Below are 21455 nucleotides of genomic sequence, written 5' to 3'. Positions count from 1 at the left end.
ATCTTAAGCTAACCAAGGATTCAACTTGGGATTTTATTTTGTTTTTCTGCTTAAGGCTAGTAGTGTGGCTAATAGAATAAAAGGGGATTTAAAGGCTCAAGGGGGCTAACAAGGGTGATGTAAAAGGTAGGCTATTTTGGGATAAGTAAGCTAAAATCAAATAATGGCCTCAATCACTCTCTTGGTATATATCTACATTCTATAATCCGACATATAGATTAAAACAAAGTAAAGAATACCAGAATATAAAAGAAGGGCGGAACACACAAGAATAAAAATTATGGTTTGAAGCATCGTCCCCGATGCTCACTCAAGCTGGGTGTGAAGGGGTGTCATCACTGGAAGGGATGGTAGCTGGGGTCTCTGTGGTGGCTGGCTGAATGTCCGGCAGTTGGAGAGGAAGGGCTGTCTGAATGGGGATCTCAGGATCTGCAGCCTGGATCTGCTGGGGTGCTGCCTGCTGGGTGTCTACCTGCGCTGCCTCTCTCTAGGGATGGGTCTCTGCCTCGGGCGCATCTGCCTCCTCCTCAGATGCCTCGAATGGTGTGTCAGGCTCGGAGGGGATGTCGCCAGATCGTATCATCAGCTTCAGGTGCTCATAGCGTCGCTTGTTGTGACGCTCCATCTGGTCAAGTCATCGAAACAAGCGGTGGACCAGATGATAGACAGGCTCTGTGGCAGGTGGAGGTGCAGTGGTGGTGGTAGGGGTAGGTGGTGCAGCAGTGGAGGAAGAGGGACTGGCAGATGGTGTAGCTGTATCATCAGCAGTGGCAGTCAGGAATGCAGGTCTGTAGCCCAAGGCCAGGAAGTTCCTGCTGTGCGGGATAATCTTCTTGCATTCTGCAGCAGGTGGCCTCTCATCAGCATCCTCCCATGGACCCTGGCCATATAAGGAAAGGGAAGAGTGCCTCGGACGTGGACTCTGGCCATATAGTGCCGAATAAAACGTGGCAGGTACAGGTCCTTGCCCTCCATTACACACCAAAGGAAGGTGATCATAGCGGCTGGTATCTCAGTCTCGTGAGTACTCGGCATAATGTAGTTGCTGAATATCTGATGCCATAGCCGAGCCTCATCATTTAGGTAAATCCGCTTGATCCCTTTCGGCATGGTGGTGTTCTGACCCATGATCCAAGGAACTATCGGGTCAAGGGCGATCCTCGCCTGTACTGCGTCCCAGTCAAATCGCATATAGCACATATCCTCCTCAGCTTTCTGATAGCCATCTGTCTGATCAGTCTTAGGCAGAAGTTTCAGAACCTCTTCTATTGCCTCCTCAGTAACCAGAATCTGCTTCCCTCTGAGGTTCACTGTATCTAGGGAAGTTTTGAAGTAGTTGTAGTAGAATTCCCTAACCCAAGATGCATTAACCTCAATCAGAGGTCTCTCCAGAAAGAACCAGTCTCTTTGTTTGATCTGATCAGAGGTGTATTGCTGGAGTTCTTCTGGGATCTTTAAAGTCCGCTCCAGGTATAGGTTCCTGGAGTTTGCAAGCACCGGATACTTCAGCTCACAGTATCGGTTTGCAAACTTTACTGGGTCATTGGCGGGAAGTAGCTGGTCGGCCTTCTCCTGCGGGGTAAAGGCTTTCTCCCGCAAGGAGGCATCATGCATGAGGTCGATAATACACACGAAGGCTTCTCCTCGTTTCCTTTTGCCAGTAGTGGCCCTGCCTTTTCCCTTTCTCTGGGAATATGACATCCTGAAAAACAAAAAACAAGGATATATAAAAATAGGAAAGCAAATAGGCAAATAATCAAAGTAAACACAAAGTGGCAAAGGAGCAATAGGATAATGAATATGAGTTAAGAAAAATGTGCATTTAGGATTGTATAGGAGTGAAAAGTCTGAAAAGAAGAAATCACGATCCAAAATGTAATTGAATGCAAGTTAAATAGAAAAATTGAAAGCACGCAAACTTGTCTCACAACAATTTTCCTTCGGCAAGTATACCGAATTGTCGTCAAGTAAAAACTCACAATAGAGTGAGGTCAAATCCCACAGGGATTGATTGGTCAAGCAACTTTAATTAGAGGAATGTTCTAGTTGAGCTAAGCAGAATTTGATTTGAGATTCGCAGAAAATTAAATGGCGGGAAAGTAAATAGCAGAAAATGTAAATTGCTGGAAAGAAAGAGCTGAATTTAAATGGCAGAAAGTAAATTGCAGAATCTTAAATGGTAATGGGGAAGATGCTCATAAAAGTAAATTGCAGAAATTAAAGAGAATGGATAAGATCAGAAATGGGGAATTCATTGGGTTTAGGAGATGTTGCATTCTCCGGATCAAGTTCATTTTCATCTCTTCCTCAATCAATGCGTTCATTGATCTCCTTGGCAATCTTAAGTGATCGAATTACAATTCCTTGTAATTCAATCTCTCAAATCTTGATCAATAGACAATTCCTTGGTCAATTGCTCATTTGAAGAGATGAAGTATGGTCACTGATTATACCACATGCATTCCCAAATCAAATGTTGGTAGAATTATAGTCACCATATCCTTCCAACCCCAATTTGGTCCAACATGAGAAAGCATTTCTAGCATAATCTCTTCATTCCTCTTCCAAGGTTTAGAAGAGATTCAAGTATGAATAGCTTCTTTTCCAAGATAACTATCCAATTGGATGAAGATTGAAAGCTTTCTAGTAAAATCAAGAGAAAAGATAGAAGAAGAATAATGAAAACTAATATTGATCCATCAAATTACAACAGAGCTCCCTAACCCAATGAAGGGGGTTTAGTTGTTCATAGCTCTGGAAACGGAAAAGAAAGAAAGTGCAGAAAAGTAAAGATGAAGATTAAAACTAAATTGAAACTTCAAAATTCATGAATGAAAAGTACAAAGAAAAGAAAGAGAAGGAAAAGTGTGTGAGGGGAGGGAGTTCAAAGACCCCTCTTCCATCCCCCCTTTCAGAATCCCTTGAATGTAAAAGCTAAGGCCTTTATATAGGCTCTCCTAAATTACAAAATGAAATTAAAAGCAATTTACAATTAAATGAAAATTCCTATTCTAGATGCTTCTTGTGGCTTTGATTGGTTGACACTTGTGGACTTGCTTCCTTGAGGTTAGGTGGTCCTTCAAAGAGAATCAAGTTTAGGTCCAGGTGCTAATGTCAGTGCTAACGTTAGCCACACTAACGCTACAAGTGTGGCGTTAGTGCTGAAGTTAGTGTGGCTAACGTCACACTTGCTATCCAGTTGGTGTTTTTTTTGGAGGCTTAAAAGATGCCTCTATTTTGTGCTCCAATTTCATGCCCACTATAGATTATTATATATCGTTGGAAAGCTCTAAATGTCAGCTTTCTAACGCAACTAGAATCACCTCAATTGGACCTCTGTAACTCAAGTTATTCTTGTATGAAGAAGGCATGGTTGGGCTGCAAGGTGAGACTTTTGCCCACGTTAACTACCACGTTAATGTAGTTAACGTGGAAGCTAACGTGGGTCTTTTTGCTTCGCAAATGTTAGTGGAGATCACCTTTTCCACTAACGTTGGCATCTCCCTTTCCTTCCACGTTAGTTCCCACGTTAATGTACTTAACGTGGAAGCTAACATGGATTTTTTTGCTTCGCAAACGTTAGTGGAGATCACCTTTTCCACTAACATTGGCATCTCCCTTTCCTTCCACGTTAATGTAACTAACGTGGAGACTAACGTGGGTCTTCTTGCACCTTCACTAGCGTTATTGGCACTCACTTTTGCCACTAACGCTGCTACTTCTTCAAAGTTGATGCCATTAACGTTCCCACTAACGTTCCAACTTTCCTTCCTTCCATGTTAGTGGCCAAGTTAGTGGCACTAACGTAGCCACTAACGTGGCTCTTCTCTGCTTCTTGTTGATGTGTGGAAAACGATCTAACATGAAACTCACCGGTAGGTGTACCAGGTCGCATCAAGTAATAATAACTCACATGAGTGAGGTCGATCCCACAGGGATTGAAGGATTGAGCAATTTTTGTTTAGTGGTTGATTTAGTCAAGCGAATCAAGTATTGGTTGAGTTGTTTGCAATTGGCAGAAACTAAATTGCTTGAAATGTAAAGGAAGAGGGGTAAAATGCAGTAAATTAAAGAGCAGGAAAGTAAAGAAGCAGAATCTTAAATTGCAAGTAATGTAAATTGCAGAAACTTAGATTGCAAGAAATATAAATGGCTGAAACTTAAAGTGCAAGAAATGTAAATTGCTTGAATTATAAAAGGGATTGGGAGTTGGGATTGCAGAATTTAGACAAGAACAAGTAAATTGCATTAAACAGGAAAGTAGAGGATGAATTGAATTGAAGTAGATCTCAAACAGAAGAGTAAAATGCTTTGAGAAGTAAATAGAAAATGACTGGTGCTTAATTTGCAGCAATGTAAAAGATGGTTGAAGATCTCAGGAGTGGGAGAGACTAGATAACAAGTCTAGATCTCAAATTCTTCCTTGATCCAACAAGAACAATTGCAAAAGAAGTAAAAAAAAGTAAATTGCAGAAGTAAATTGCAGAAGAGTAGAAGATGAAGCAATAAACAGAAATTGAAATTCAATTATGCAGAAGAAGTAAACAAGAGATCTCAAGGTGAGATCGAAACAGAAGTTCTTCAATTCTCCACCCAAGATCCAAAGCAAGAAAATAAAAGAGTGCTCAAGCAAGAACAAGGAAGAAGAGAGATCAATTCCCCTTCCCAATTCTCTAAGATCTAAATTCAAAAGTAAAAGCTCAAAATGAAAAATGAAAGTTCAAAGAAAAATCAAAGTAAAGTCTAGCGCTCCTAATTACATCAAACTAGCTCCTATTTATACACTTTCTATTCTTGGATTTTGGAATTTGGATGGGCTTTTGATTTGGTGAAGAAATGAATTAAGTTGGATTTTTAATTCAATTTTCAGCCCATGGAGAATTTGCTTCCAGGAGGATGCTCAGCTCAAGTGGGGAGCTGAGCATTGAGGCTTTGTGTGGGGATCCTTTGTAGCGTGCAATGTTGGGGAAGGCACCAGGGGAATGCTCAGCTAACAAGGTGAGCTGAGCATTGGGGCCTTGTGCGCATGTCTTGCGCGCCTTGTGCTCCCTGGCCGTGTCAAATGTTGCGTGTCTTGCTTCCTGGACCATGTCAAGCATGTGTGTGGTGCACCATGAGTAGCGCTCAGCTCTCCAAGTGAGCTGAGCATTGGTGCTTCCAAGGGAGGTCCTTGGTTCGAAACTTGAGGGAAGCATGCGCTGGTGGTATTTTCTTGGTTTCCTTGTAGCTCCTTGCTCCTTACTTCCTCAAGGTGTTGAGTTCGAACCTTGGGGGATGCATTTGGCCAATTTTTGGCTTATTTTCCTTGTGAGTAGTGCTCTCCCACTCCCCTTTGGTCCTTGGTTCGAACCTTGGAGCAAGCTTTTGGCAAACAATTTCCTTGAATTTCTTGTGATGAATGCCCGATAATGCTCGCTTGGTGAGCTGAGCATTGTTTTTCCTTTCCTTGTTTCTTGGCTTTAAATTGTGCTCAGCTCACATGGTGAGCAGAGCATTGAAACATTGCTTCCTTGGATTTTTGGTTGTGCTCCTTTGGAGAGTGCTGAGCTCTTGGGGAGAGCATTGTGGCTTCCCTCCTTCCATGTGCCACGCTTCCTCATTTTCTTTGCCACACTTTTCTTTCCCTTGAGCCACACTTCTTAAGCCACGCTTTCTTCTTTTCTTCTTTTCTTCACCTACAATTAATCAAAACAACCAATCAAAGTATCACCAAATTCACAAGGTTTATAAATCATTAAAAATCAATTAAATTTGGCCTAAACCTCATGATTTAGCATCAATTAAATGTTGGTTTTTTGATTTAAAGAAGTCATGCATTTTCATTCCAAATTACTTACTTAGAATGCAAGAAAGTGCATAAAAACTAATAAAAACAAAGAAAAAGGCTAGTGAAACTAGGCTAAGATGACTTGTCATCACTTGTTACTTGAAATCAATCAAACAAAGTGCATCAAAGTCTTGCTCTTAATCTTGGGATCATGCATCATCCATTTTATCATTCAATTCATGCATAATTCTCATGAAATCATTCAAAATTCACAATGTTTGCTTGAATCCTGGTGTGAATGCATTTTCATCCAAATACTTGCTCATTTCCTAGAAAAATGCATGAAACCACCCTAAAGCATACAAAAAATGGCTAGTAAACTAGCCAAGATGCCCTGGCATCACAATACCAAACTTAAATCTTGCTTGTCCACAAGCAAGAAAAGAAATATGCACAAAGAATTCTCTCAATTGGAATGTATTGAAGCATTGCTTATGATGCCTTAGTGGGTGAAGTGAATAAGTGGCAGTAGGGTGAACTCTAATTTGTATGCTTATGCAAGGATTCCAGTGCTCATTAGTCCTTACATTTTGGAAGTCTTAGATCTTAGAACTTTCATTCAAATGATATTATGGAAATCTCTTTATAGATTGTCACCTTGAAGCAGCACTTATTTTCTTGCATTTTTCTTTCTTTTTTTGGAATTTGGCCTCGACTCTAGGTGTCATGTATCAAAGCGGCTTTTTAAGATAAGCTTTCAATCAATACTCCCAAACAAGTTGGTCTAAGGTATTAGGTGTTGAAGCACCCCTTAGGATTTACTTGCTCAAGCCTCTCTCTTTGATACAAATCCACCACAAGCATTTAACTAGGACAATAACTCTTTGAGTTCTTGTTTCTTTCTTTTTCTTCCTAGTAATTGATGCTCAGAGCCTTGGACTTGTTCTTTATTTTTCTTTTTCTTTTGTTTTCTTTTGTTACTGCTTCTTGGATCAATAGATGTTTGAGAAATTCCATAATACTTCTTTAAACTTCATTTCCTATCTATGAGCTCCCATGCAAGTTTTCACAAACATGCAACCTCAATACACAATCATACAATCAGAACCTCCACTCCTCTTAATCTTTTGCTTGCCCCAAGATTTATAAAATTCTTCAACATTTTCCTTTTAAAAGAATGATTTCCTTGTTGCATTCTTAGAGATTTTTGGGTGCAAGTAAAATTCAAGATGATAATCATGATATCATAGCAACATGTTCTAAATCAAATATCAAATTATGCTTATTCTCAAGGAGTAATCACACATGCATACAAAGAAAATAGAAGACAATCATGCAAATTAAAGTGCTGGAAATAAGTAAGAGTAGAAAGGGACTTTACCACCTTGTAGTTTATCTTTATCATTGTTGTCCTTTTCCTCCTATTCTTCCCCTTCCCACACCAGACATAGAATGATTGCTTATCCTCAAGCAACAAGCAAAACAGTGGTGATGGGGTTTATGATGGATCATGAATGTCTTAAAATAAAGTGTGAGTATGCATGTGTTTCAGCAAGCAAGATTACTGATCACAATACAAGAAGTAAAACAGGGACAATGTGATTCCATTAATAAGTGGTGTTGGCATGGTACTTTGCATGAAAGTTAAGTGGCAACACCAAACTAAATGTGACACTCTCAATTTAGAATGTTGCAAGTACCCAGTGAAGATTGAAAATCAAATTGTTGCATGGCAACACCAAACTTAGAATGCAATCATATGCCAAATTATTGAAAGTAAACTAAGCAAAGCAAGGAAATGTTACCTACGGTTGGGTTGCCTCCCAACAAGCGCTCTTTTAATGTCATTAGCTTGACATGTCATTCATGACTTTCTTCCTCATCTTCCAGTTTGTTAAGAGGAATGACCTCAAAAGGAAAGAGGAGCCAGTTAATGCCCCTTGTTTTGAGTGCCTCTCCCCAGCAAGCTTTCTTTTGTTGTTAGCCTGAGTAAACTTGCTTGTTGGGGGTAGGGGTGGGATGGCTTTTGGTTGACCTTTTCTTCTTCATGGATATTGTCCTTCTTTTCTTGGTCACCATCCTCTTTTTAGTGCTCATGTTGATTGCCTTCACCACCTTGCTTTCAGGATTTGGGTATTGTATGATGGGTGGAGCATCCTCTTCATCAAGAACTTCTTGAATTGGTGGTTCAATGAACTCACCCTCTATGCAACTCTCTGTTTCATTGGAGTGTGGGATCCCTTGATTAACTTCCTCCCTTTTTTCTTGACCTTTGAATGAACTCCTCTGTTTCTGGAGAGAGTGGAGCGATCTCTCTTTGTGATCTCAGCTCTTCAATGAATTATTCTTCAGAATAGAGTTGTGCATTCTGTCTCAATTTTTCTTTATGGTCTCTTTTTGCTATTTTCTCCTCTTCGTTTGTCTTTATTATTTCTTCAAGGAGGAGTTCTATCCTAGAGAGTCTCTCTTCTTCTCTACTTTTTTTGAGCTCTTCCATGATGAGTTCCATCCTAGCAAGTCTATCTAAAGGCGGTTGGGTAGGTTGTAATGGTTAGGTGGGGTTGGCTTGTAAATGGAATTGGTTGTTTTGTGGTTGTGTGTTCTGAAAGTGGTATGACTCTTGTGGGTAGTGGATTGAGTTTTATGGATGGTGAAATGAATTGTATGGATTTGGGATAGACTTTTGTGCTGAGGCATACTCAAATGATGAAGAATTTAGGCATGTAAAACTTGGAGGTGAGGTTGGATAATTGAGAGGTGATGGTTCTCGATGAATGGGGTATGAATGAGTGGAATCTCTTTGATTTTGATCTTCCAAGCCACAACCTGAGTAATTTCACCAAAATATGGACTATTTTGTGGCTCTGGAAAGTACCCTATTTCATGTTCTTGATACTCCCACCCACCATGAGCATAGTAAAGTGAATCATTCTGTGGTGGTGGAGAGTTTCCCATGAAATTTGATTGACTAAAATATGATGGATGCTCCTTTCTTTCCTGCAGAAAGCTCTGTCTCAAACAATAATCACCAAAAGAAATTGGAATCTCCATTGTCACAGATGAGGAAATTCCCAGTGAGGCAATATCACAAACAGTTAGTTAGCAAAAGAAAATAAAGAAACAAAAGAAAAATGCTCAATCTAGTTATCCTCCAATTTAATCATTGTTGATACAAAATCAATCCCCGGCAACGGTGCCATAAACTTGATAGCACGGAAACTTGTCTCTCAACAATAGTCCTTCGGCAAGTATACCGAATTGTCGTCAAGTAAAAACTCACAATAGAGTGAGGTTGAATCCCACAGGGATTGATTGGTCAAGCAACTTTAATTAGAGGAATGTTCTAGTTGAGCTAAGCAGAATTTGTTTTGAGATTCGCAGAAAATTAAATGGCGGGAAAGTAAATAGCAGAAAATGTAAATTGCTGGAAAGAAAGAGCTGAATGTAAATGGCGGAAAGTAAATTGCAGCATCTTAAATGGGAATGGGGAAGATGCTCATAAAAGTAAATTGCAGAAATTAAAGAGAATGAGTAAGATCAGAAATGGGGAATTCATTGGGTTTAAGAGATGTTGCATTCTCCGGATCAAGTTCATTTTCATCTCTTCCTCAATCAATGCGTTCATTGATCTCCTTAGCAATCTTAAGTGATCGAATTACAATTCCTTGTAATTCAATCTCTCAAATCTTGATCAATAGTCAATTCCTTCGTCAATTGCTCATGGGAAGAGATGAAGTATGGTCACTGATTATACCACATGCATTCCCAAATCAAATGTTGGTAGAATTATAGTCACCATATCCTTCCAACCCCAATTTGGTCCAACATGAGAAAGCATTTCTAGCATGATCTCTTCATTCCTCTTCCAAGGTTCAGAAGAGATCCAAGTATGAATAGCTTCTTTTCCAAGATAACTATCCAATTGGATGAAGATTGAAAGCTTTCTAGTAAAATCAAGAGAAAAGATAGAAGAAGAATAATGAAAACTAATATTGATCCATCAAATTACAACAGAGCTCCCTAACCCAATGAAGGGAGTTTAGTTGTTCATAGCTCTGGAAATGGAAAAGAAAGAAAGTGCAGAAAAGTAAAGATGAAGATTAAGACTAAAATTGAAACTTCAAAATTCATGAATGAAAAGTACAAAGAAAAGAAAGGGAAGGAAAAGTATGTGAGTGGAGGGAGTCCGAAGACCCCTCTTCCATCCCCTCTTTCAGAATCCCTTGAATGTAAAAGCTAAGGCCCTTATATAGGCTCTCCTAAATTACAAAATGAAATTAAAAGTAATTTACAATTAAATGAAAATTCCTATTCTAGATGCTTCTTGTGGCTTTGATTGGTTGACAATTGTGGGCTTGCTTCCTTGAGGTTGGGTGGTCCTTGAAAGAGAATCAAGTTGAGGTCCAGGAGCTAATGTCAGTGATAACGTTAGCCACACTAACGCTACAAGTGTGGCGTTAGTGCTGAAGTTAGTGTGGCTAATGTCACACTTGCTACCCAGTTGGTGTTTTTTTTTTTGGCTTAAAAGATGCCTCTGGTTTGTGCTCCAATTTCATGCCCACTATAGAGTATTATATATCGTTGGAAAGCTCTGAACAGCTTTCTAACGCAACTGGAATCACCTCAATTGGACATCTGTAACTCAAGTTATTTTTGTTTGAAGAAGGCATGGTCAGGCTGCCAGGTGAGACTTTTGCCCGCATTAACTACCACGTTAATGTAGTTAACGTGGAAGCTAACGTGGGTCTTTTTGCTTCGCAAACGTTAGTCGAGATCACCTTTTCCACTAACTTTGGCATCTCCCTTTCCTTCCACGTTAGTTCCCACGTTAATGTGGTTAACGTGGAAGCTAACGTGGGTCTTTTTGCTTCGCAAACGTTAGTGGAGATCACCTTTTCCACTAATGTTGGCATCTCCCTTTCCTTCCACGTTAGTTCCCACGTTAATGTAACTAACGTGGAGACTAATGTGGGTCTTCTTGCACCTTCGCTAGCGTTATTGGCACTCACTTTTGCCACTAACGCTGCTTCTTCTTCAAAGTTGATGCCATTAACGTTCCCACTAATGTTCCAACTTTCCTTCCTTCCACATTAGTGGCCAAGTTAGTGGCACTAACGTAGCCACTAACGTGGCTCTTCTTTGCTTCTTGTTACCTGAAATCAATCAAACAAAGTGCATCAAAGTCTTACTCTTAATCATGGGATCATGCATCATCCATTATATCATTCAAGTCATGCATAATTCTCATGAAATCATTCAAAATTCACAATGTTTGCTTGAATCATGGTGTGAATGCATTTTCATCCAAATACTTGCTCATTTCCTAGAAAAATGCATGAAACCACCCTAAAGCATACAAAAAATGGCTAGTAAAACTAGCCAAGATGCCCTGGCATCAAAAATTAACATCATCCCTTGGTTAGAATGTTAAAAGAAAGTGAAAGCAAAGCAAAAAAAAAAAAGAAGTTTTGAAAAGGTTGGGTTGGTTAGAGTTAAAATTAGTGAGTTAGTGAAAATGGGTTAAAGTAAGAGGTTTAATGAAAATAGTCCAAGTAACAAGTAATCACAGGTAGAAGCTATAGGTAACTCATATTCAAACAAGTAAAACAGTTTGATGATGATTCAAATAGAGATAAAGAAAGCAAAAATAGGAATCAAACATCAAAATTGCAGTTTAGGAACCAAGAAATCAAAGAGGATAAGAATGCATGCCCTGGCATTCATGAATGGTTTGGTTAAAGCAGAGGAAAACAGAGTTCAAGATTCCAAAATCAAAACATGAATGAAAGTCAAAAAGATTTATAAAAATTTGGGCAGCATTCCGGCTAAAATTGGATTCTCTTGGAAAATAAACAGCAATCAAACAGTTCATATGAATTAAAAAAATCAAGCTACAGTGACACATAATGAATATAAACATGAAAATTCAGTGTAAAAAGCAGCAATATATAAGAAATACAGCATATGAACAAGATCACAGCAGCAGCAGATTTGCAAATTTGATAAAATAGAAACAAGAACACTGCAAGTAAACAGACCTAAATCCACTAACCACATCCTAGGCTACCTAACAACCTAAAATCCACTACAACATGCATATCTAATTCACGTGACCTGGGGGGTTATAATTTGAATCCACGCGGCCGCGTGGGGCACGCGGTAGCGTGGCTGGTGCGAAAAAGGTGGTTGAAGCGATCGCGTGAATGACGCGATCGCGCGGAGGGGAAAAAGAGTAAATGACGCGATCGCCTAGGGCATGCGATCGCGTCGCTGGAATTTGTGCTAAACGCACGAATTCAGCGTCGTTCCAGCCCAACTCTCTGTCTCCTTTTGGGATTTGTGCAATCCATGCGACGCGATCGCGTCGCTCACGCGGTCGCGTGGGATTGATTGTGTGCAAGTGACGCGATTGCATGGGGCATGCGATCGCGTGGGCCATTTTGTGCTAGACGCACAATGGCCGCACGATTCCAGCCTAACTTTCTGGACGTTGGATCTTTACGCCGATCTCTAGGTCATGCGGCCGCGTGGATGACGCGGTCGCGTGGGAAGTGTAGTTCGCCATTTGACGCGATCGCATGGGGCATGCGGTCGCGTCACGCACCCTTTTTTTCTTTTAACTGCAGAATGCAGAATGCAATATGCAGAATGCAGTGCTTAATGTGAATGCTATCCATGATTCCAGGTTCAATAAAATAAAACAAAATTCAAAAACAAACAAAACTAAATAAAATTAAAATTGCAAAAGGAACGATCATACCATGGTGGGTTGTCTCCCACCTAGCACTTTTAGTTAAAGTCCTTAAGTTGGACATTGGAGGAGCTTCTTGTTATGGCGGCTTATGCTTAAATTCATCCAAAAATCTCCACCAATGCTTGGAATGCCAATAGCCTCTGGAGTCCCAAACTAGGCATGTAAAGCTTCTGAACAGCTTCAAACAGAGTCTCAGGCTCCCGGGGTGACGAATGTCAGAATAGAATCCATGATCCGAAGCCTTGTTTTTAAATCCGCCTCTGTCTTGATCTATATTTTTCCATCCGGGCGCTTTAGAAAGTAGATTCTTACTATTGTGACCAAACGTTTTTCGAGATCCATTCAATTGAGCATGATACCAATCCGTGCACTTCGAGTTGAAGCGTGGAACCTTATTGAACCTTGTACGCCAGCTCTGAGCATGAGCCATTTCCCTCTTACTCTTAAAGCCGCAGAGAGCTCTAAGCTGGCCATCTGTTTCAAGCAAACCGTATTCAAGTGAAAAAGTAAAGTTAAAAGTTAAGGAATTGTACCCACTTGAAGCTTGTATTAGGTGGTAATGGCCTTGGAGAAGGTGTTTCTGGTGGTTTTGTAAGTTCTACTCCCTTGTGCTCTTCTGTGAATTCCTCCACTTCCTTGTAAGGTTCTTCAAATGCATCTGAGTCCTGGTCAAAATCTTCTATGTCTTCCTCATCACTTGAGTCATAGATTGGAGGTTGAGAGAAATCTACCTCCGTGTCATCTTCGTATTCACTTGGGGAAGATTCTTCGATCTCAAAGAATTCACTTGCGGATGCAAGTTCATTACTAAGAGAGCTTGAGTTGTGACTATCATCATCAAGGGAATTTGTGCCCTAGGTTATTCCGTCTAGCTCTTCATAAATGACTTGCCTCGGGGATTGTGCTCTATCCTCCTTAGCATCAACTGTAACATTCTTGACGGAGTTCTCCTCAACTCTGGATTCCCATGGAGGTTCAGCGTCTCCTAGATCTTCAACCAACTCTTCTTCTTGTACAATGACAACATCTTCTACTTGTTCTAGTATGAATTCATGTTCTGTCTTGTCCACTGGAGTTTCTAGTGTCTCCTTCATGCTACACTTTTCATTAGATTGTCCACATGGGGCTGTGGTTGGTCCTTGAATGTTCGTGTGTCTAGAAGCTAATTGAATTACTGCTTGCTCCAGTTGTCGGATGGTTGTTTGAAGTTTATTTACTGTTGCCTTGAGGCAAACCTCTGATTCTCTGCGTGATGGATTTGGACATGAAACATAGGGAAGTGGTGGTGCTTGGGGGTGATTGGATTGGAAGTGGGGTAGGAAAGGATCATACGGTGGCGAATGGTGAAGAGAAGCTTGTGAGTGTGGTCGTTCGAGGTTATGTTGAGAGGATGGTCTATAGGCACGGGGTGGGGCTTGTTGGTAGTTACAAGGTTGTCCACCATATCTATCAGCGGGGTATGCATTGTAGAATGGTCGTTGTCCGTGATATCTTGGAGGGTGTTATTGCCTAAAGGGTTGATTAGATCCTCTTGGCTCCATCCATCCTTGATTGGTCTGACCTTGATGCATATTTCTGCTGTAACTTCTATTTCCTTCAACAAAGTTAGAACCAAACTCAAAGCGAGAGGGGTGAGAATTCATAGTAGCAAATAAAATAAAAAAGGAAAAACAGAAATAAATAAATAAAGTAAAAGAAAAATATTTACAATAACCAATAATAAGGCACACGTTAGCAGTTCCACGGCAACGGCGCCATTTTGAAAGAGCGGAAGATTGATGGTTTAGAAGTTATGGAAAATACTCGTTGCAAGTATAGTTACTAAACCAAGCAATCAACCTTTCTTACAAACGTTTTGGTTGTCACAAGTAACAAACCCCTTAAAATTGATAACCGAGTATTTAAACCTCGGGTCGTCTTCTCAAGGAACTGCAGGGAAGTATGTTCTTATTATTGGTTATGGAGATTGTAAATTCGGGGTTTTAAGAATGAGGAACAAATATGACAAATGATTTAAATAGCAATTAAAATAAATAAATACTATAAAGCAAACTTTTGGCAAGGTATGAGAAATTGGAAGTCCAAATTAGTTACCCTTCTCAAAAATAAAGAAGATTGAATCTTAATTCCACTTAGTTAACATTTGCTGAAGCGAAGGAAAGTCAAGGGATTAATTAGTTTGATCTTCAAATCCTATTTATTTCCTAAGAAAAGATTGGGATTATTGAATTTCAATTCAATTGGCAAGATAACAATTATCAATTATGCTGTTGAATTGGATAACACCTGAGTTACTGATTTCTTAACCAAAACAAAAAGGGAAAAAGTAAATCTACTGGAATAAAAATGCCTTCAGATGGGAAGTGATGAGCGGATATTTTATACGCTTTTTGGGGATAATTTCATATAGTTTAGAGTATGTTTTAGTTAGTTTTTAGTCTATTTCTAGTAGTTTTTAGGAAAAATTCATATTTCTGGACTTTACTATGAGTTGTGTGTTTTTGCAAGCAAACCTCTAAGTTTGGTGTGTTTATCCGAGATCACTACTAAGATTATGGCTATCAAAGGAAAACAATCCACTCCAAGAGGCAAGAAAGAGAGCGTTCCAAAATCACTTTGGAATCAAGGGAAGTTCTTATCTAAAGAACATTCAGACCATTATCTTAAAGTAATGGGTCTGAGATCAGTGATCCCGGAAGTGAGATTCGATCTGAAAGAAGATGAATATCCGGAGATCCAGGAGCAAATTTGAACCAGGAACTGGGAAGTCTTAGCTAATCCTGAAACGAAAGTAGGAAAGAACATGGTCCAGGAGTTCTATGCTAATATGTGGCAGACTGACAAGCAAAGATTATCTGGAACAGCCTGCTACGAATTTCGGACCATGGTCAGGGGAAAGATTGTCCATACCACCCCTGACAAGATCAGAGAGATATTAAAGCTACCTCAGCTAAAGGATGATCCAGACTCCTTCAACAGGAGGATGATGAGAGTAGACATTGGCCTGGATAAGATTCTAGAGGACATATGTATCCCTGGAGCCAGTGGACCACCAACACAAAGGGCGTCCCAAATCAACTCAAGAGAGAAGATCTCAAACCAGTTGCCAGAGGATGGCTGGACTTCATTGGACGTTCTCTGTTGCCCACTAGCAACCGTTCTGAAGTCACAGTTAAAAGAGCAGTGATGATTCATTGCATCATGATGGGAAAAGAAGTGGAGGTTCATCAGCTGATTTCAACTGAGCTCTATAAGATTGCTAACAAAAATTCAAAAGTGGCCAGGTTGGCTTATCCAAGCGTGATTTCTCTGCTCTGCAAGGACGCTGGAGTCAAGATGGGAATAACTGAATATATCCTAATTGAAAAGTCAATCACCAAAGCATCAATGGTTGTTGGATTCTGACCTCCCTTCACTCAAATTGGATTTTCTGGAGCTACAGAACTTGAAATGGCATGCTTCCAATTGCATTGGAAAGTAGACATCCAGGGCTTTCCAGCAATATATAATAGTCCATACTTTGCACAAGGATAGACGACGTAAACTGGCGTTCAACGCCAGTTCTCTGCCCAATTCTGGCGTCCAGCGCCAGAAAAGGATCAAAAACTGGAGTTGAACGCCCAAACTGGCATAAAAACTGGCGTTCAACTCCACAAATGGCCTCTGCACGTGACTCACTTAAATCTCAGCCCCAGCACACACCAAGTGGGCCCCGGAAGTGGACCTCTGCATCATCCATCATAGTCCACTCATATTTTGTAACCCTAGGCTACTAGTTTAGTATTTAAACAACTTTTAGAGACTTATTTTGTATCTCATGACATTTCAGATCTAAACTTTATATTCTCTGACGGCATGAGTCTCTAAACCCCATTGTTGGGGGTGAGGAGCTCTGCTGTGTCTCGATGAATTAATGCAAGTATTTCTGTTTTCCATTCAAACACGCTTGTTCCTATCTAAGATGTTCATTCGCGCTTAACTGTGATGGAGGTGATGAGCTGTGACACTCATCACCTTCCTCAAATCATGAACGTGTGCCTGACAACCACCTCCGTTCTATATACGATTGAATGAGTATCTCTTAGATTCCTTAATCAGAATCTCCGTGGTATAAGCTAGAACTGATGGCAGCATTCATGAGAATCCGGAAAGTCTAAACCTTGTCTGTGGTATTCCGAGTAGGATTCAAGGATTGAATGACTGTGACGAGCTTCAAACTCCTGAAGGCTGGGCGTTAGTGACAGATGCAAAAGGATAGTAAATCCTATTCCAACCGGATCGAGAACCAACCGGTGATTAGCCGTGCTGTGACAGAGCACGTGAGCGTAGTTTTCACTGGAAGGATGGAAGGTAGCCATTGACAACGGTGATCCACCAACACACAGCTTGCCATAGGGGGACGTGCGTGCGTGAACAAGAAGACAGAGGAAAGCAGAGATTCAGAAGACAAAGCATCTCCAAAACTCCAACATATTCTCCATTACTGCACAACAAGTAACTTTTAATTTATGCTCTACTGGTTACTCACAATTCAATTGATAAACATAATTGACTTCCTGACTAAGATTTACAAGATAACCATAGATTGCTTCAAACCAACAATCTCCGTGGGATTCGACCCTTACTCACGTAAGGTATTACTTGGACGACCCAGTGCACTTGCTGGTCATGTGTGCGAAATTGTAAGAGAGTAACAATTTTGTGCACCAGGAAGCAATAATCATGTAATTAAAAGAAAGCAATAATAACTGAAATACCTCAAATAACATTAATAAGGGAAATTATTATCTAACATGAAGGGTTCATAAACTAAATTGAAAAAATAAATAAAAATAAAGAACCTGGGATTGAGAGTCACTCCTAAAACTAAGAGAAGTCTTAAATCCTAAGAGAGAGAGGAGAGAACCTCTCTCAAAACTAGATCTAAATCATGGAATGAAACTAAATTGGTGAGCTCTCCCTGAATGGATGCTTTCCCACACTTTATAACCTCTGGTCTATGCCTTCTGGACTTGGATTGGGCCAAAAAGGGCTTCAGAAATCGCTGGAAGCATTTTCTGCAATTTCTGGTGCGTGGCCTCTGTCACGCGTCCACGTGGGTCACACGGTCACGTCATTTGAAGCTTTCCTTGTCACGCGGTCGCGTCAGTCATGCAACCGCGTCATGTGCGTTCTACTTAAGGTGCGCGGTCGCGTCAGTCAGGCGGCCGCGTCGCTACTTCTTTGCGCTTGGCATGCGTCCGCGTCGCCCATGCGATCGCGTGGATGCCAGTTTCTTCAGAAGCTCCGTTTTGTGCTTTCCTTCAATTTTTGTATGTTTCCTTTCCATCCTTTAAGTCATTCCTACCTTAGAAGATCTGAAAACTACTCAACACACTAATCACGGCATCGAATGGAATTAATGGTGATTAAAATAATTAATTTAAAAGCAAAGGAAACATGTTTTTCACATACATCACATAATAAGGAAGGGAAAGTAAAACCATGCAATTAACATGAATAAGTGGGTGAAGGATTGAATAAATCACTCAAACTAAGCACAAAATATATCATAAAATATGGGTTTATCACGGGTCCTTTCTTATGTGGGCCGATTTCGTCATGTCGGGTCCTTCTTAAGTTATTTTTGTAATCCTCTTTCTTGGACCTTGTTCAGGTCTCTTTCAGAGATTACTTTTATAACATTATGTTTTGGGCCGACTTCGTCATGTCGTGCCCTTCTAAGTTATTTTTGTAATCCTCTTTCTTGGACCTTGTTCAGGTCTCTTTCAGGGATTACTTTTATAACTTTATGTTTTGGGCCGACTTTGTCATGTCGGGCCCTTCTGAGTTATTTTTGTAATCCTCTTTCTTGGACCTTGTTCATGTCTCTTTTAGGGATTACTTTTATAACTTTATGTTTTGGGCCGACTTTGTCATGTCGGGCCCTTCCGAGTTATTTTTGTAATCCTCTTTCTTGGACCTTGTGCAAGTCTCTTTCAGGGATTACTTTTTATAACTTTATACTTTGGGCCGACTTCGTCATGTCGTGCCCTTCTAAGTTATAGTAATCCTCTTTTATAGGGTTGGCCAGACCTCTTTCTAGGGTTTACTTATAACTTTGGTCGACTGGTCTGACTTCTTAATGTCAGCCAGTCTTTAAGTTATTATTTAGCAATCGATCTTATCAAGTGATGCCAGAGCATCTTGGCTAGTTTTACTAGCCATTTTTTGTATGATTTAGGTTGGTTTCATGCATTTTCTTAGGAAATAAGAAAGTATTTGGTTGAAAATGCATTCATACCATGATTCAAGCAAACATTGTGAATTTTGAATGATTTCATGAGAATTATGCATGAATTGAATGATAAAATGGATGATGCATGATCTCATGATTAAGAGCAAGACTTTCATGCACTTTGTTTGATTGATTTCAGGTAACAAGAAGCAGAGAAGAGCTACGTTAGTGGCTACGCCATTAACGTGGAAGGAAGGAAAGTTTGGAACGTTAGTGGTAAAAGAAAACACCACTAACGTTAGCGAAGGGAAAGAAGACCCACATTAGTTACATTAACGTGGGAACTAACGTGGAAGGAAAGGGAAACTCCAACGTTAGTGGAAAAAGTGAACGACACTAACGTTTGCGAAGCCAAGAACACCCACGTTAGTGCCACTAACGTGGGCATTAACATGGAAGAAAGGAGGCAGCTATGAAAGTTAGTGGAAAAAGTGAATGCCACTAACGTTTGCGAAGCAAAGAAGGCCTACGTTAGTGGCCACATTAGTGCCACTAACGTGGACACTAACGTGGGCAAAATCTCACCCGGCAGCCTGACCATGCCTTCTTCAAAGAAGAATAACTTGAGCCACAAAACTCCAAATGAAGTAATTCTAGTGGCATTAGAATGTAGGAATCCAGAGTTTTCTAAGCATATATGGCACTACATGGTGGACACTAAATTTGAGGGAGAAAACCTGCCCCGAAAGTGCAAAGATGAACATGGTATCAACCTGTAGTAAGGCCAGCTGACCTCTTCACCTTCCAAGAAGTGTAACTCGAGCTGTAGAGCTCCAAATGATGCTCTTCCAAAGGCGTTGAAAAGTAGACATCCAGGGCTTTCCAAAAATATATCATAGTATGGGGTGCACATTAAGTTTGAGCTCCAGAACCTGGCAATATTAATCCCCTGAACGCGGACGTTATTGGCACTCACTTTTTCCAATAATGCCAGCGACTATGCCAGCGACCTTGTCCACTTCAAAGGAGCATAACTTGAGTTATAGAGGTCCAATTGAGGTGATTCCAGTTGCGTTAGAAAGCTGACATTCAGAGCTTTCTGACAATATATAATATTCTATAGTAGGCATGAAATTGGAGCACAAACTAGAGGCATCTTTTAAGCCCCAAAAATGCCAACTGGGTAGCAAGTGTGACATTAGCCACACTAACTTCAGCAATAACGCCACACTTGTAGCATTAGTGTTGCTAACGGTAGTACTAACGATTAGCACCTGGACCTCAACTTGATTCACTTCTCTTTTAAGGACCACCCAACCACAAGGAAGCAAGCCCACAAGTGTCAACCAATCAAGGTCACAAGAAGCATCTAGAATAGGAATTTTCATTTAATTGTAATTTACTTTTAGTTTTATTTCATTTTGTAATTTAGGAGAGCCTATATAAAGGCCTTAGTTTTAACATTCAATTCATTCGGGATTGGAGGGGGGATTCTATATTGGGGTCTTCGGACTCCCTCCCCTCACACACTTTTCTGTCTTTTTCTTTCCTTAGTAGTAGTTCATTTTATAGTTTGTAATTTTCCATTTATGAATGTTGAAGTCTCAATTTCAGTTTTTATCTTAATCTTTATTTTTCTGTACTTCTTTTCTTCTCTGTTGAATAGAGCAATAAACAACTAACTCTTTTAATTGGGTTAGGGAGCTCTGTTACAATTCAATGGATTAAATTGTTTTTATCATTCATCTTCCTCTTTCTTTTCTCTTGATTTTACTAGAAAGCTTTCGATCTTAAATCAATTGGTTAGTTGTCTTGGAAAAGAAACTCTCCATAATTAGATCTCCTCTGAGCCTTGGAAAAGAGATGAGGAGATCATGCTAGAATTGCTTTCTCATGTTGGACCAAATTGGGGTTTGGATGGATATAGTGACATATAATCCTACCAACACTTTGATTTGGAAATACTTGTGGTATAATCAGTGACCATACTTTATCTCTTCCCATTAGCAATTAAATCAAGGAATTGGGCAATTGTTCAAGCTGAAAGAGATTGGGTTGCCAAGGAATTAGGATCCAATCACTTAATATTGCCAAGGAGATCAATGAATGCATTGATTGAGGAAGAGATGAAAGCAGTTGATCCGGAGATTGCAATATCTTTCTATCCCAATGCTTTCTTTTCTTTTTACTTTTAGTTATTACTTTCTTGTTATTTTACATTCCTGTCATTCTTCTTCCTGGACTTTATTGCTTTTCTTTTCTTTTCTGTCAATTTACATTTCCTTGTTGCTTATCACTCCAATCTGATTCATCTAACTAGGATAATCAATTAACCATTGATTGCTTAATCCGTTAATACCTGTGGATTCGACCTCACTCTATTGTGAGTTTTTACTTAACAATAATTTGGTATACTTGCCGAAGGAAAATTTGTTGAGAGACAAGTTTCTGTGCATCAAGTTTATGGCGCCATTGCCTGGGATTAATTGTGATTAATAAACTACCGGTTGATTGATTTACTAGATTAGACACTTTTCTTTTGTCTTTATTTTCTTTTGTTTCTTATTTTCTTTTTCTAACTAACTATTTATGATATTGCCTCACTAAGAGTCCCTCATTTATTACAATGGAGATTCCAATTTCTTTTGGTGATTATTGTTTGAGACAGAGCTTTTTGCAGGAAAGAAAAGAGCATCCATCATATTTTAGTCAATCAA

This window comes from Arachis ipaensis, chromosome B06 (assembly GCF_000816755.2).
Source record: "Arachis ipaensis cultivar K30076 chromosome B06, Araip1.1, whole genome shotgun sequence".
Classification (NCBI taxonomy): Eukaryota; Viridiplantae; Streptophyta; class Magnoliopsida; order Fabales; family Fabaceae; genus Arachis; species Arachis ipaensis.
This window is presented reverse-complemented; position numbering follows the sequence as displayed.